The sequence below is a fragment of the Macrotis lagotis genome, chromosome 3, assembly GCF_037893015.1.
Source record: "Macrotis lagotis isolate mMagLag1 chromosome 3, bilby.v1.9.chrom.fasta, whole genome shotgun sequence".
Lineage (NCBI taxonomy): Eukaryota > Metazoa > Chordata > Mammalia > Peramelemorphia > Peramelidae > Macrotis > Macrotis lagotis.
In genome coordinates, this window is record NC_133660.1 from 99,645,705 (window position 1) to 99,663,235 (window position 17,531).

General features: G+C 34.8%; 1 protein-coding gene across 6 annotated transcripts in view; it reads left to right on the plus strand.

The window, feature by feature from the left end:
* Window positions 1-17,531, plus strand: part of MARCHF1 (membrane associated ring-CH-type finger 1) — a 663,738-nt gene that overhangs the window by 194,107 nt on the left and 452,100 nt on the right. The gene's annotated exons all lie outside the window — the stretch shown is intronic.

Genomic DNA, 17,531 nt, shown 5'->3' on the forward strand with positions numbered 1-17,531 from the left:
TTTTGTCACTAACCAACTGTGTGACCTTAGAAAAGTTCTTTCACGGGGGCAGCTAGGTGGTGCAGTGGATAGAGCACTGACCCTGAAGTCAGGAGTACCTGAGTTCAAATGCAGCCTCAGACACTTAATAATTACCTAGCTGTGTGGGCTTGGGTAAGCCACTTAACCCCATTGCCTTGCAAAAAAAAAAAAGTTCCTTCACTTCCTAGGTTTTGGTTTCCTTATGTACAACATTATTTGACCATATAGCTATCTTTTGTGGCTGTATCTAATATTTTTGCCTGCAGTGAATCTCCTTTCCAAATCAATCCCCATAGAGCTACTGATATCAGTAAAACATAGACACTTTCCCACTCAGGAAGCCTCAAATAGCTCTTATTACCTTTAGGGTAAAATACAAATTTCTCTGTTTTGCATTACAAGCCCTTTACAACCTGACTCTGGAGCATTAATTCATTTTTTGCCCTGCTCTTTTTCCCAATCAAACTAGTTTACTTGCCATCATCACTCACCTACAAGACATTCAGCATTAGTCTAATTCCCCCAGTGGCTATACTCCTTCATCTATCCCAGAAATTACTTTATATTCACTTTGACAATATTACATATTTACTTGTCTGTGTACAAGTTGTCTAACCCCAACCACTCACCTGATCAATAAAACTTATGATCTTTTAGATGCACAGGTGTTCCATTTTGTGTTTTGTTTTTATATTCCCTAGTTCCTGACATAAAATTTTTAAAATGAAGGAATATTCAGTCTTTTCACCTAACATGAAGGTTCTCACCACACTTTCTTTTTTTTGTTATTTTTACTTTTTAAAAGAAATGAATATTTATTTATTTTAGTTATATTTTTTCTGCTTTGAGTTCCACTTACCCTTCCCCACCTATTGAGAAGACAAGCAATATGATGCCCATTATATATGAAATCATGTGAAACATATCTTCATATTAGCTATATTGAAAAAAGGCAAGAAAAATAAAGTGTGAAAATTATATTTTAATCTACATTCAGAATTGAATCAACTCTCTCTCTTTGGGGATGGATAGTGGCTTTCATCATGAATCTTTCAAAATTGTCTTGGATCTTTGCATTGCTCAGAGTGGTCAAGTCTTTCCCAGTCTGAATATACTTTCAAAGATTTCCTACATTCTGACTTTTTTGCTTTTACCCAAATTATTTGAAAGTTTCACTATCTGACAACCTCTTTCCAGTGTGGATACCCTTCCCTTGTAAGCATAAGGATTCACAAAATAATGAAGAAAGGGTTGGTTTATAAGTAAATGAAAATGAATTGAACAATGTGAAAAGCCATAGAATTAATAATATCCTGGTAGTAGAAAATAATTCTTCAGATACCAAATGTACACTTAGTCACTTAGCAGCAGAATAGAAATCGTTATATGGCTCTTTGATATATATCTGCTATTGATACTCTTGTAGTCTCTCCTCAGGCAGTGTTGTCTTCTGTTCTCAGATCCTGGTAGATGGCATCAATCTACTTCTGCTATGCTGCTTTTCCTGTGTGTAATTCCTGATTGTTTTCTCTTCTTTAAGCATCAACTAGTAATGGTTCTGCTGATAGTATCCCAGTCAGTCTTAGGTGAAGCTTTCCCTTAGAGATGGCAATTTTTGCCTTTGTCTTTGCAAAGGACTTGTTTCTTTGTATCTAGTTCTGAACACAGGACTCTACTTAATGTGTTAATAAAAATTCTAAAATGTTTTGAGTTTTGGAGTACTGAGGAAAAACTCAAATATTGTACATCTTTTCTAAAGCAATGATACACTTTTTAATTACAAAGATATAGATATGATCCCTCAGGCAATCTACTCTCTAAGGAACACATGGTAAACACAAGACACTGTGTCTGAAAACAAGTGACAAGAATAGATCAACTTATGTTGATCTAACTCAGGCAAGAAATCAGAGAGACTAAAAGCCCATGTAGTGCATAACAGAGAATAATGGGTATCATTTTGATGTTCCCCATGCAAAACAGTCAGTTGTCTAATTCCAGGAATTTTTCTGATGGTCCTTGATGCCTAGAATGAATTCTCTCCCTCTCCCTTTCCTTGAGTCTTTCCATAAGAGGCTTTTCCTTATTTCTTAATGCTAAAGACTTCTTTCCATTGGTTATCTCCAATTCATCCAGTCTATGTCTCATACATCATTATGTGTGTCTACCCCATTAGAATGTGAGCTCCTCAAAGATAGACTATCCTTTGCCATTCTTCATATTCCCAGTGGTTAGAATATAGTAGGTGCTTAATAAATGTCTTTTGACTGACTCCAGCTACTATTTCATTAGATTTTAAGCACTAGAGCAAAGTTTGAAAATTTTGTATCTTGGTACAGGAGATGTCTCATACTTTTTAATGAATATTTATTTTTAATGAATATTCTAACACTATTTTCAAAAATTTAAAAACAAAAACTGGATCTATTTTCCCTTGAATCCAGAAATATTTGGGTCAATACAAACCAATATGAATCTGTTATGTTTTAAGTATTGGACTTTGAATTCAAGGATAAAGCAAAATGTAATCCCTGGCTTCAAAAAATTTATAGTCTCCTGGGAGATGATGGGAAAACATTACTGACTGATGGTGGCATTGTACCATGGAGGAAAGAATTCTGGATTTGTAGTCAGAAGTTTCAAATTCTATCTCAGGTACTTGTGACTGTATGACAAGTACAGGTAAATATTAAATAGGTATATTTATATATATATTTATAAATATGTATATGTGTATGTATATGTGTTTTGCCTATGCATATATATATGTGTATAAATATATGTTGGTATCAATGTGTGTGCATAGACATATATATATATATATATAAAACCAATGTCTTGTGTTCATATTGTGTATGTGCCTATATAATTATATGTGTGTGTGTGTGTGTGTGTGTGTGTGTGTGTGTGTGTGTGTGTATGGATTAACATCTCTCTTCTTGGAAACTTCTGATTGGTAATCTTGATTCCCTTGGGGAAGTCATCTTTCAAGTAACTGTGACCACTTGTAATGTTTCTACTTAAATGATGGAAATGCCATTCCTCATGTGAAGGATAAGAATTATTTAAAATGAACTCTTCAATAGAACTAGGAGATCATTAAGATGACTCTGAGCACCCTCCCCTCCCCCGCAACTCCAACTCCTGGGAATATATATGAAGGAGCTGCCATGACTCAAAATGCTTCCTACTCTCCCTTTTACAAGGTCACCTTGTCCACCTGGCAGTTGAGAATGACAGGTTCTAAACTGAGGAAAAAAGAGAGAGAGAGAGAGAGAGAGAGAGAGAGAGAGAGAGAGAGAGAGAGAGAGAGAGAGAGAGAGAGAAACTCAGACTCTTTAAAATAAAACAGAATTCTGATGATACTTGAAATGACTCTTCTACTTCAACCCAAAATTTTGGGTGAAGAAGTCACTTACTTCTACTATTGCAGAAATATAATGAGAAATAAGAATTGACTAGGTTGGCACATTATCTCATCTCCTTCTTTGTCAACTTGCCATTGTTCATGTCCCAGAATTCAGATCAATCTAATTTTATAAGAGCACCTTGAATAAGAAGCACTTTATGATTTGAATCCCTGGACATGCAATTGTATGGGTGTTTAGAAAATCTTCCCAAATACCTAGTCCCAAGTTTTTACTTTTTAAATTGCAAATTGTTCTTCTAACTTTTAATCTGCTTAAAATATAAGTGTCTTGGTTGTGACATTGTCATTTGAATAGGAAGTGAAGGCTAAGAGATCATGCTAGAATTTGAAACTTACCTCCTAGTCATTAAGTGGAGGGGATGTGGGGGAAGAAAGAAAATTTTCATGTGTTCTTATATATTATTATTGATTATATTTTAATTTCATTATTTTAGAAGTTCATTTTTTAAATATGAAAGGATTCATATCATAAGGGAAATTAATATTATGTTCTGCAGATAAGGAAAATGCCAGTCATTTGATTTGAAGGAACAGTTGAACTCAAACCCTTGGTACCACAATTCCAAATCCCAATAATCTTTCTGTTATTTTTGCCTATTGTGCCTGAATTTGTAAATTTGACTAAAAGTTCTATTTATTATGCATAAAATTAAACAGTGCATTAAAGAATTTCCAGGAATTCCAGTGAGAAAATAAACCCTCCCAGTCTGGTGTTTCTGGATATCTGATTGCTAACTCTAGCTTGGTCACAGGTACTCTTCCCTCTTCAATTCAGGTTTCTTTGAATATAGCTCTTACAAATATTCATTGTCAAGCAAACAAAATGTTTCTTCCAAAACTCAATTCTTGAATTTTAACATTGGCACTCTCTTTTCTGCATATTCTTTCCTTCTAATGCCTTTCTCCTGTTATTTCCTACTTGTCCTGTGTATAGCTTACCAGAACATATTTGTTTGCTTATTGTCTTCACATTAGATTGTAAGTTACTCAAGGGCAGAAACTGCCCTTTTGCCTTTCTTTGCATCTCCAAACCTTATTATATTGCTTGACTCTTGGTAGGTAAAGTAATAAATTCATATTGATCAACTGATGGTATTGATTCAAGATCTATTCAAAACATTGATTTACTTGACAAGTTTTCATTATTCCTTGTTATCAACTGTTTCTCATCTGCAACTACAGATGAAAGTATTTACCAACTACCAATTCCATTTGAGGGTGCAAGAATATTTAGCAAGTATTGGTAAATAATTGGGGATCTTTGGATTGGTGTTGGGGCTGTAGTGGTATGGAATTAAGAAAAATTTTTTTATATTATGACACAGGAAAAATAGAGATTTAGAAAGGGCCTTAGTGGTCACCTAATCCAAAAGTGTCAACCTCATTGTAGACTCAAGCTGAATGACAAAGTTCTACTTGTGTGACTGAAACTACATTTAAATGTAATTGGGAGTGGTGGCTAAGTGGTGCAGTGGATAGAGTGCTGGCCCTTGAGTCAGGAGTACCTGAGTTCAAATCTAGCTTCAGACACCTAATAATTACCTAGCTGTGTGGCCTTGGGCAAGCCACTTAACCCCATTGCCTTGCAAAAACTAAAAAAAAAATGTAATTGGGAAATGTTTAACAAAATAAAGAAAAATTATAATATAACACAAACAGTTCTAACTTGTAGTTTTCTATGCATTTCTTTTTTACTTTGACAATACCTATATTTCCCCTTGTTTAAGACACACCCTTTTTCGAAAAATTTGACTTCTAAAAACTGGGAGCCTCTTATATAGTGGTTGTAGTTTTTTTATTTGCATTTCCTACTTTTTCGTGCTGCTGTCTTTGTGCTCATTGTTTCACATTTGTTACCAGTATATTAGGTGATATTTTGCAATGTTCTGCCCAGAAATGACTCAGAAAAGATTTTTGTCCAGAGCTGAATTCAAGTTCAAAGTGATCCAGTTGGACAAAGTTAATGGAAATTGCGCTGCTGAATTTCAGTTTGGTCCTCCTTCAACTGAGAAAACAATCTAAGACTGGCTATGGGAAGAAGAAACCCTATTGAAAATACCCCATCAGAAGAAGGCCACAAGAGGCAAGTCAGCAAAGTGGCCTGAGTTAGAGAGGGAATTGAAGAGATGAATTGAAGAACAAAGAGCCATTGGACTTCCCTGTGTCCACAAAGATGGTTCAACAGGAGGTCAGAAGAATTGCTGATGAAAAAGAAGTTACTGATTTCAAAGGATTAAATGATCAGTGCTTCAGGTTCATGAAACAGAATGGACTAAGCATGTGTCCATGCACCAGATTTTCCCTGGGAGAGCCTGTGGTCAACACAGACCAGAGCACAGGCAGAAGAGCAGTCAAAGCCTTTCCTAAGACAGTGATTCGTCATCAAATACAGATGAGGATGAGCTGACGGATGGGAGTTTTGGCAGTGATGAGAAGTTATATGAATTTTATGATGGATAAAATCTGAGTTCAATGACTTTATGTAATACATTTTTTTCAAATTTTGGGCCCAAAAATTAAGGTGTGTCTTATACATGGGGGAAATATTATCCAATCATTTAGTTTCACAGATTAGGAAATTGAGGCATAAATATTTGATTTAGACAAGGCCACATAGCTAAAAATAGCCAAGTGAAAATCAACAGGAAAAGTGTTCTGTTACCAATGTTTTGTCTTTCTCTTGTGCTTTTCTGTACAAATTTCATGTGATCATTGAAACAATAACTTTCTTTAAGCTTTTGAAGGGTTCTCTTAAAAAGGGGATTCAATTTTTGGCACCATGGGACAGAACCAGAAGCAATGGAGAGAATTTACCTAGAAACCAATTAGGCTTGATGATGGGTAAAAATGTCTTAATATTTAGAATTGTTCAAAAATGGCTTGAACTGTCCAGGGTTTTTATGTATGCAAAATGATCATTGAACCTCCTTCCAACTCTGCTCTGTGACTGATCAAAATATATTGTTGCCTTTGCTTCATGCTCTAACATATCACTAAAATGATAGAATATATATTGTAGAATATAGCCAGACAAGAGGGTGGATCCGAGGTTAGTGGGGTATAAAAGCCAGGCATGGTAAAAAGATCAATGTCTTTGGAGTCAGCGGACCTATGTTCAAATATTGTCTCTGGAATTTAGCCATGTGACTTTGGACAAGTCGCTTGATATCTCCCTATTACTAGAGAATATATGGGGATATGTGAATTTTATGTAAATTGTATGATATTATTCTTTTATCATTTTTAACTTGACATGTTTTATCATTGTATTTAATTTGGGGAATTGCTTCTCCTAATCCCTCTTTACCTCCTATTTCTTAAAAAGTTTTATACTGCAGGGGCTGTTAGGTGGCACAGTGGATAAAGAACTGGTCTTAGAGTCAAGAGGACTTTATTCAAATTATTCAAATCCAGCCTCATAACAAATCCAGCCTTAATAACTACCTAATTGTGTGACCTTGGGCAAATCACCTAATAAATCACCTATAAAGAAAACATATTTTAAAAATACTATAATGCAACAGGCCTTTTTTTCAGTTTATTTTACCTTGAAGAAATTTTAAGGACTTTTTGATGCTCACTTTAAGTTTGAAAGTAAGCAGTGTAATAATAATAATAGCTAATATTTGTATGGTGCTTTAATGTTTGCAAAGCTCTTTACATATAGTGTTTCATTTGAGACTTATAACAACTCCAGAGCATAGGTTTTCTTATTATCCCTATTTTAACAAAGAGGAAGCTGGGGCTGGGAATTTGTGACTTTCCAAAGGATGTACAACTATTAAATGTCTGGGGCAGGATTCAAATTTAGGTCTTACTAATAGTTTCATGATCAGTACTGCCATCTAAGACATATCTCAACAATAAGGTTTAGTTATCCCAGTTTGAAACATAGTAAACATTGGGGCTTAATAAGTTTTGAAATTTTGTTTTGTTCTTTTTTTTTTGCCAAGCAATGGAGATTAAGTGACTTGCCCAAGGTCACACAGCTAGGTAATTATTGAGTGTCTGAGGTCACATTTGAACTTGGGTCCTCCTGACTCCAGGGCCAGTGCCCTATCCACTGCGCCACCTAGCTGCCCACAGGTTTAAGATTTTAAAAGAAATTTGTCATGGGACAGAATAAGATTATCTAACTATCTAACTTTCATAACTTTTAAGTTCCTAAACCAGAGTTTAAGCAAGTATTATATAAGTCAGATTTAAAACCAGAAGAATACACAAAGCAAATGGGTATAAAATGAGGCTGGGATTTAGGGAAAGGTGGGTGGAAACAATGAATGATAAATATCTTTAAAATCTTTAGAAGAATATGTTTATAAAGCAATTCATTTAATAGAAGTACTCGTGGAGAGATTGGATGAATGCTTTGTTGATTTTAAAGGAAGGAACTTATCATTAAAAGAAACCAATTAGGAATGATTTTAATTGGTCTTCAGAAATAGATTTCTAAGGGATTAGATGAGGTATAATCATCTTGGGAGGTTAAGCAGCCCTATATTCCAATTAGTGGACGAGTATAATGCATATTTCAATACTTTTTTTCTCAGTAGGACTTGCTTCAAGCATTATGAGATATGCATTCACCTGGTCCTCTGCTTCTGTGAATCCCTTTAGCTGATATTTCAGGGAGTAGATCTAGGAAGGTTCACAAGTATCTCTCTCTGTGTTGCTTTTCATAGACAATAATTTTCTACTGATTGGTTTTGTTGAGTTCCATATAGTATACAAATTAATGTTTTTCTCTAAAGTTAGCTGTTAAAGGAAAGGGCTGTTTTAAAAGCAAATACAGCAATTCATAACAACCTGCAAAGAGAGAATGGAAGCAAGGGAGCTGTTTGTTCAGTGATGGAAACCTATTAAAGAAATGCATTGGCATTAAAGGGAGAATTAATTGAAAGGGATATATTCCTTGCTTTTAAAAAAAGCATAAATACATATATAAATATATGTGCATACATAATATACCCAGTAGGATCCAGTAGGAGATGAACATATTGGAACTTTAATTGATATAAAACCAAATTGAGTATCTCTGTCATAGGTTGTTTACAGAATTTGAAGTGATAATAGCCACGTAAACAGAAGATGAATCAATGAAATATGTTTAGCATTTTTCCCATTCTACACTGGAAGGACTACTGTGAAACAACAAGACATTCTGTAGGAAAACACAAGATTAGTGTTGTTACTTGACTAATTGGAAATCAAGTTTGGTTTGGAAGATTGTTCTAAAATGACAAAGCTATGGATTTCTTTAGGTGTGAAATGTATTTTGTGATTGCTTCTTATTTGGTGCACTGTCAAGTATTCAAATTGCCAGCAAGTTGTTTCTTCCCACGCTTAAGATAAATTAGTTTGGGGAGATGCAGGGAGGAATAAAGGCATAAATATTGCCTTCTTTAAAAAATTTCATCTACTATTCTTCTAGAATGGAAGTTCTTCATGATTTCCTCTAAGTTGAATTTTTCTCCTTTATATTCTTCTACACATCTTGGTAAGAACTTAATATTTAGGAGCATTTTTCCCTTCTCCCTTTTCTATCATTGATATATACCTTGGGGGCAAGAGGTGACAGAGTATATAGTACCTGGCTATTCCTTAGAGTATGTTTTGGCTATTCTTTATCTTATTTCTAAAATGTCATGTTATCAGACATTGCTCTCTGACATAATCCCCAGTGTATCACAAGAACTAGTTCTAACAACACTGACAACAGCACATCCTCAGGAACCTATATTATGGTCCCTGTTTAGGTAAGCTTCTACCAAACTTACCCTTTAATTGGAAGGAAGCAAAATGAACAAGGCAATCATACAGGATTCTAATTGTTTGCTCACTTGTATTTGGTTCAGAATTTGCTTTGACTTTAATTGAAGCTCAAAAATAATCGGGTTAAGTGAAAGGGCACTTAATTTTGCCCTTTACTCTTGTGAAAAATCACATTTAGAATCTCCTTATACAACTGAGAATCGATTCCAATCAAAAGATCCTTTAGGGAGGACATTCCGCAATTCCACTTTGTCTTTTTTGGAATCTTTAGAGTCAGAATATGCTATCACATGTATCAATTTAAAACCATTTCTTCTAAAGTTGCTCTCTGTAATTCAAATTGAGATGGAGACCTAGTATATTTTCATTCTGTGAAAGAGAACACAGTCTCATCTTTAAAGGTTCATCATGATTGCATTTATAAAAAATAAAAGTGAGTTTCCTTTCCACTAAATGATATCTTGGAAAGCCATGTTGCATGGTATTTCTCAAGAGAGATAAAATCAACCTATAGATAATGAACAATCTGTATTATGTTTGAGGAGAACATAATAAGTCTTGTTTTGTTACCAACTCTTTCCAAAATGGAAAAATATCCTCCCTTGAACTATGATCCTCCAGCCTGACTAGATTATAAGTTATATAATAACCATTTGGGGTAGAGAGGGGAATAGTTTATTGTTTTTTATGTGAGGCTCAACTAAAAAGATGGCAATCACTCTATTGTCAAGTCAATAATATTATCAACTTCTTGTCTCCTTTAGTAGCCTACCATCATCTGTTATGATAAATCAGGAGAAAGTTGAAATATATATCTTACATCAGTTAGCATGTGTCCAATGCCCAGATTGTACTTCCTACTGAAAATATGAATATAGTATGATCAAAATTCCCAGGATATATAAAATTCCAGGAATACTGAAATTAGATCCACATTTCCCAGAAAGATCTAGAATCAATGTTAGGACCACTATTGAACTTGAAAATTATTTAAGTCTCTATTCTATACAAGCTAATGTTGTGGGTAATGAATAAAAGTGAAGTAGGATTAGAGGGATATTAGGATTAAGAGCTAGAAGAAGTAGTAGAGCACAAATCTAGTTCCTACATTGTACAGCTGAAAAGAAACAGACTAAGAGAGATTAGGTGATTTACCAAAGGTCACATCACTACTAAGTGACTGAGGCAAGATTTGAACCCAAATCTCCATGATACCAAGCCTAGAGCTCTAACCACTCTAGCACCTACAATAGTTTAACTAAGATAGAGACCTTGCTTGCCTGAAGCTTATAGTAGTTGAGTGTATCATGTTTTTTCCCTTCATTCTTGAAGAAGAAGATCATGATATCAAAGATATGAGGCTGTGACAAGAAATCAATTTAAATTGGAGTGAGAGGATGCTGTGCAAGATCACCAGTCTCACTTTCTCCTCTGTAGTCATTGGGGTCAAGTGGTCAGATATGAAACAGGATAAATGTACATATGCCACATATACCCAGTTCAACATGCATTTAGAAAGTGAAGAAATATGTGTAGCAATAGGGGCAGCTAAGTGATGCTTTGGATAGAGCACTGACCCTGCAGTCAGGAGGACCTGGGTTAAATTTGACCTCAGACACTAGCTATGTGACCTTGGGCAAGTCATAACCCCATTGCCTTAAACAAATAGAATTTTTAAAAATGTGTAGCATTAAATTCAACAAATTTTCACACACACACAGACATCTTGAAGAATGAATGAATTAATTTCCCAGGTCTTTCAAGAAAGTTATAATCACAAGTCTCAAAGTATATTCAATCCAAGAAACTTGAAGCATTTCCTTTTTTGCAGAGCAATGCGATAGATGCTAGGGATGCAGATGAAGGCAGAAGAGAGATATTTAACATACAAACTTATTGTTCATCAATTCAAAATAATTTAAGTGGGGTGAAAACCTTGGCAACTAGAAAGAGCAGGAAACATTTCCTATAAGAGGGAGAGATAGCTAAACTGAGTCTTAAAGAAAGCTAGGCTTTCTAAGGAGCAGAGGTGAAATGGAGTGCATTTCTAGTGAAGGGGACATTGCATACAAAAACATGGAGATGAGAGATGAAAACTGGAATGCTGGGATTGGGGAAATAGCTAATTTGGTTAGAATAGAGTTATGTGAAATGTTAAAAAAAATTGACTGGAGACTGAAGGATTTTATTATCTAATTAAAGTGTTTGCATTTTATCCTAAGGGCAGTTAGGCAGTCCTTGAAGATAACTGAACAGAGGAGTGCCATGGTCATACTGTTGCTTTTGGAAAAATTATTATGGCAGTTATGGATATGGGTGTTGGCATGGAGAAAGAAAAGACTAGGAACTGGAGAACCAAGGTGGAGAGAATTGTATTAGTCTGGACAAGAGGAGATGAGGATCTGAAAAAGTGAATAGATGAGGGTGGTGGCCATATGAGTGAAGAGAAGAGGATAGATACAAGATAATGAATGTGAGAGAGTCAATAAAACTTGGAAACTGATTAGGTATGAGTTGGGGGTAAAAATATGTGATTTGTAGCATATAACTTGGGCAGGAAAAATGATGATTCCTCATAAGAAAGAGGGAAACTTGAATGAGACACAAGTTTAAGATAGGTTGATTCTGAGATATTCGTGAAAAATTCAGAGATGTCTAGTGGGTGATATTAGACCTACATATATAGCTCTAGTAGTTATTTGCACAGAAATGGTGATTGAATCCACATGAGCCGCTGAGTTCACCAAAAAAATAAAAAAGAGGCTATAGATAAAAGAGAAGAGAATCCAGGGCAGTTCCTCAGGAGACATCTGTGTTTGGGGAATAAATAGTGGATGATCCAGCAAGAGATACTGAAAAGGAACAGTCAGACAACTAAAAAGAGGGACAGGATCATAAATCAAAAGCTAAAAAGGACGTAAGGATAGCTGGTCTAAACCAACTATTTTATAGATGAGAAAGAGTAATGACAAAAAAAGGGCAGCTAGGTGACACGGTGGATAAAATGCCTGCTTGGCTCATTTTCCCTAAGTTCAGATGTGACTTTAAACTCTTCAGACCTGGGTAAACCATTCAATCTGATTTACCCCACTTTCCTTATCCATAGGATGAGTGGAGAAGGAAATGGCAAACATCTCCAATATCTCTGCCAAGAAAATCCTAAATGGCATCACTAAGAGTCAGAAATGACTGATAAGTGTCAAAAAAGCAAGTGAAGAAAGTCTTTGGAGGACAAAAGCTATTCAGCACAAACAAGTTTCTTATTATGTATTAAATATTGGCCTCCTACACTAACATTCTGTTGTGGAAGAGTAGTGTGTCCAGTTTGGCAAGACTCTGGATCATCTACAACCCTTAACATGGGGTAAATATATATAGGAAAAAACCAAACCTCTCCAAGGGGGCACTGTGACTTTAGATTATCTACTTTGAAAAAATGTTTATCAGGGCCAGATTCCCTATCTGGATTCTTCACCAGTCCCTCCTAATAAGTTGCAATGTACTTTATCCCTTTAGGCAGCCATACATGTCTTGAAGGACACCTCTTCTTTTATAGATGAGAAAAACTGAAGCCCAAAGTTTTACATAACCTAATCTGGGTAACCTGTTAGTAGGAATGGAATGCAGCGATATTTCTAATATGCCTAGGTGCCCCACCACCACCACCTTTATTGCTGGCATTGCTCTTTTAAAGCTAGTTTATGTATCACCAAATTTTGAATGACCATTGAATTGATAGTTTTCCCTTTTTTAGAAGAGGTTCATTTCCATGCCTCTTTACAAGTTGACTTAATTCACATAAAATAGTCTTAGAAGGTCTTCTGGCCATCTAAAGACAATCTAGCAGAATTCTTAATTGAAGTTTATGGTGACATAAAGTTCTGAAGTGGACAGAGCTCTGGATTTGGAGTCAAGAAGGTTTGAGTTCAACAGTGTGAGACCCTTAACAGCTGTATTTTGATCCTTGACAATTCATTTAACTTCTGTCTGCCTTAGTTTTCTCGTCTACAAAATGTGCATATAACATCACCTACTTCCTAGGATTGTGACAAGAAAAAGAAATAATATTTGTAAAGCATTTTTGCAAATATTTGAATGTCATATGAATGTTATCTATATACTTAATAATAGTAATAATACTAATGATAAAGGTATGATAAGATGACTAGAATTGTATACCAAAAGCTTGCTATCCTTTTCAAACTAACAAGACCTATCCTCATAAGACAGATATATATATATATGTATATATGAAGAATTCAACAAATAAATTATAAGTAAAGTAATCTTGGTGGCACTCCTGCCCCGATTTGATCAAGTCCTATAACCTCTAGAGGCAACCAGGAAACCCCAGAGTTCTAGATCTGGAATCAAGAAGAAGTTCTAAACTAAAATCTAGCTTTAGACATTTACTAGCTGGACAAGTAACTTGAGGCAAATGACATTATAGCTTCAGTTTCCTCATTTGTAAAATGGACATAATAACTTACAAGGTTGTTGTGGAATCAAATGAGATGACATTTGTAAGTACTTTTACAAATTTAAAAGCACTATATAAATACTCTCATTAGAAATACAATTAATATTATTTCAGACATGCTGGTTGAGGATGACAGAAATGTTGACTACAAGCACTTGGAAATGTAACAGTTTAAAATTTTTATAGCAACTTTTTTCTTGTAGTAAAGATCTGGAAAGCTAAGGGGATGTCAGTAGACTGGGGGATAATCTCATTCTTTTTAAATGATATGTAGGTTCTTCCTTCTCTCCTTTGTTTCTATCTCTACCTATCATTATAAATACCCAATCCTTCTATTCTATTCTTTTGCAAATAATGATATTGAAGATGTGTTTGTTGAGAAGATCTTAACATCAGGGATGCTGCCATGTCCAAAAAGTGAATGGGATTTAAGTGAGGAAGTTCTATCCTAAGTTGCCAGACTTAATTTCTCCTCCAGAGTCAATCTGCCTCCAGTGGTCAGATATGAATCAGTTAGACTGGCGTATAAGTAGTAATGAATATATATTCCTTTTTTCTTAATTTCCATTACTCATACCTCATACTCATATTCATTATTTTGGTATTTTTTTCTTTAATTACAAGCAATCTAAAAATTCATATTCTTTCCTCTCCTAATAAAATGGGCAAAAACTCCAATTTCCCATGAAGGTCTAGACTACTCTCTCCTTTCACCACTCTTTGGATTCACAAGCAGCCCATTGTATCCACCAGATACCTTTGAGATATTTTGATAATTTGCTCAGTGTATTCATTTCCTATGACACTGTTCAAAGTCAGAATTTGAACAAGGTAGGTATAGCAATTTAGCATTGCTTTTAGCTACCTACAAGGCTTATGACCTTAGGCAAGTCAATTATCTTTATGAGCCTTAGACTTCAAAAAAAAAGAGGATAATAACTTATGTACTATCAGCTTCAAGGGGTTATTGTAAGGATCAGATGAGAAGAAAAATATGTAAAGAGATTTTTAAAGTTTATTGAAACTCTGTATAAATGCAAGCTAATATCACAATCCATGAAGTCTTTTCCAATCTTCCTTGATTGATTCCAATCTCCCTCTCAAATTAACATCAATTTGTAATTATTAAGTCCCATCTCCCTCTCTCTCTGCCCTCCCTCCTAACCCCACCCCCAGTCTACTATGACAGACACTCTGCCAATGTGCTGAGGTTACAAAAAAAGTCAAAAATAAAAGTCTGTTCTCAAGGGGCTCACTGTCTAATCAGGAAAATGACATGTAAACCACAGTTTATAAAAGAGTTATATGCTGAATAAATTAGAAATAATCAACAGGGGTAAGAAGCTCAGATTAAGGAGGAGTAGAAATAAAGCTTCTTACAGAAGATGAAACAATAGCTGAGGTCTGATGGAAGCCACAGAAGCCTGAAAGTGGAGATGAAGAGTTAGTGAAAGCTTTCTTTGTGTGTGTGTGTGTGTGTATATATGTATATATATATACATATATATGCATTAACTTTTTGTTTATGTTGCATATATGTTTGTATTTGCTTGTTTTCTCCTTCAATAGAATATAGCATCCTTGAGGGCAGGTATTGTTTCATTGTTTGTTCTTATATTGCCCTGTGCTTAATACAGTGCCTGTCATATAGTAGATACTTGCTAAATCTTGCTTACTGATAGATGTTGGTATTATTGTTAAGGTCATTGCTATTTTTATTATTGGGCAGTTAGTTGGTGAGATGGTTAGAGTGCCTGGCCTGGAAATAGGAAGACTAATCTTCTTAGATTTAAATCCAGCTTCAGACATTTACAATCACTGTGACCTTGAGCAAGTCCTTTAATTCTGCCTCAGTTTCCTCATCTATAAAATGAACTGGAGAAGGAAATAACTACTCCAGTATTTTTGCCAAGAAAATTTCAAATGGAGTCACAAGTAGTCAGACACAATTCAAAAAATGCCTGAATAACACACATTTTAATGTTAAATACTCACATTTTCTTGGTTGTATAAAAATTTCCATTCCAAATTCTCTGCTTATATCTCTAGGTGGGAGTGTAAAGGAGAAAGCACTAGTCAGTGATTTGAAATCTTGCCACAATTGCCTCTTTGTAATATGTGATCAGGTTCATGTAGTTATCTAAAAATGTGATTAAAATTGTATTTCAAAGAAACAGAGAACATGCATCTGATTCATAATAGGGATCTCTAAATACCTACACAGATTTAAAAATTGGCCCAAAACGAGAGTGGTTTTTGTTCTTACTTAGAAACTATAGTTCTCCTTGACATGAGTGACAATCTGGTAAAAGATTAGCACTGTACCTTTTTTTCTCACAATGTTAAAGTTTCAATTTTGTTTAGTTATTCATAGGCAAGTCCTGGTTTTATTAATTTAAAATTCAGCCTTCTTGTCTCCTAGAGCCAGAACAAACTCTAAAAGATAGCATTGTCTTAAATATATCCCTGCAAAATGCTTATTCCTCTCACAGTAAGCAGCAAAATATCTTTGAAGTAATTTAATCTGAGATAAATGAACTTATTTCATATATTATTAAAAAGACTTTAATTCTTCATAAACTGTTAAGATAATATAGTTGTGCCATGAATTTCAGAAGGCCTATATAACTGCTTATCATTTATGTTATTAAAATTATAATAAATATCAAACAATTTCTCTCAATAGGCAGAAAAATAAGAAGCAAAGTTATATAAGAAATTATGCTCCCCCAAATATATTCAGAGAAATTAAATTCTTCCTGACCCCTGAAACTATTTTTCAGTATTTTAAGATATTTGTATTATGAGTAAAGATTAAACTTGGTAATTAAGATCATTTATGTTCATGATTGTTGGATGATGTTTGTCCTTCATTCTTTTTTTTTAGGTTTCTGCAAGGCAAATGGGGTTAAGTGGCTTGCCCAAGGCCACACAGCTAGGCAATTATTAAGTGTCTGAGGCTAGATTTGAACTCAGGTCCTCCTGACTCCAGGGCCAGTGCTCTATCCATTGCACCACCTAGCCACCCCTCTATAGCACTGCTTCTTAGGAAGGTTCCACCCCCCCCCCCCACCATAATCAGGATCTAATTTGTTTCTTTACAGCTTCCACCCCATTACTGCTACCTCTGTTTCCCAGATGCTGAGTGAAACATATTTAATCCAAGGGAAAACTTGTTCTGGTACTTGTTCTGCATGTAGGTATCTGATCATGACTATGGCTAAATGTCCTCAGGCTTATGAGTAAGTCCCCCTTCCTCTTGGTCACACTCATCTAGATATTAACCAACTCATCAAAATCTTTCTTAAAATGTGTCAATGAGGACTGAGCAGAGTATTTCTTTTTTTTAAAAAAGTAATTAATTTTTATCCATTTGTACATGTATATTTTCGAGTTACAAAATTTCTCTCCACCCACCCTTCCCACATATTTTGTTAAACATTTATAAATTAGTAATTTTTGGAATGAGGATTTAGGATTAAAGGAGATACATATGAGATATTTTTTAGAAAGTGTTCAGATTTGGAAATGTTGTTTATTCTTCTGTGTGTTATATTTTATTTTGTTTTTTCTTCTGGTTGGGGATAATATAATCCATAACAAATCAAATACAGTTGTCATAACTCTCTGGACTGTCCAGAGGAATTGCTTCCATTAAGGTTGTTCATCGTTCTCTTGGCTCTACTCCTTTTGCTCAGCATCAGCTCCCATAAGTCATTCCATGCTTCTCTAGAGTGTGACCATTTATGGTTCCTTATAGAACAATAATATTCCTTAATATACATGTACCACAACTTGCTTAGTCATTCCTCAATTGATGGGCATCCC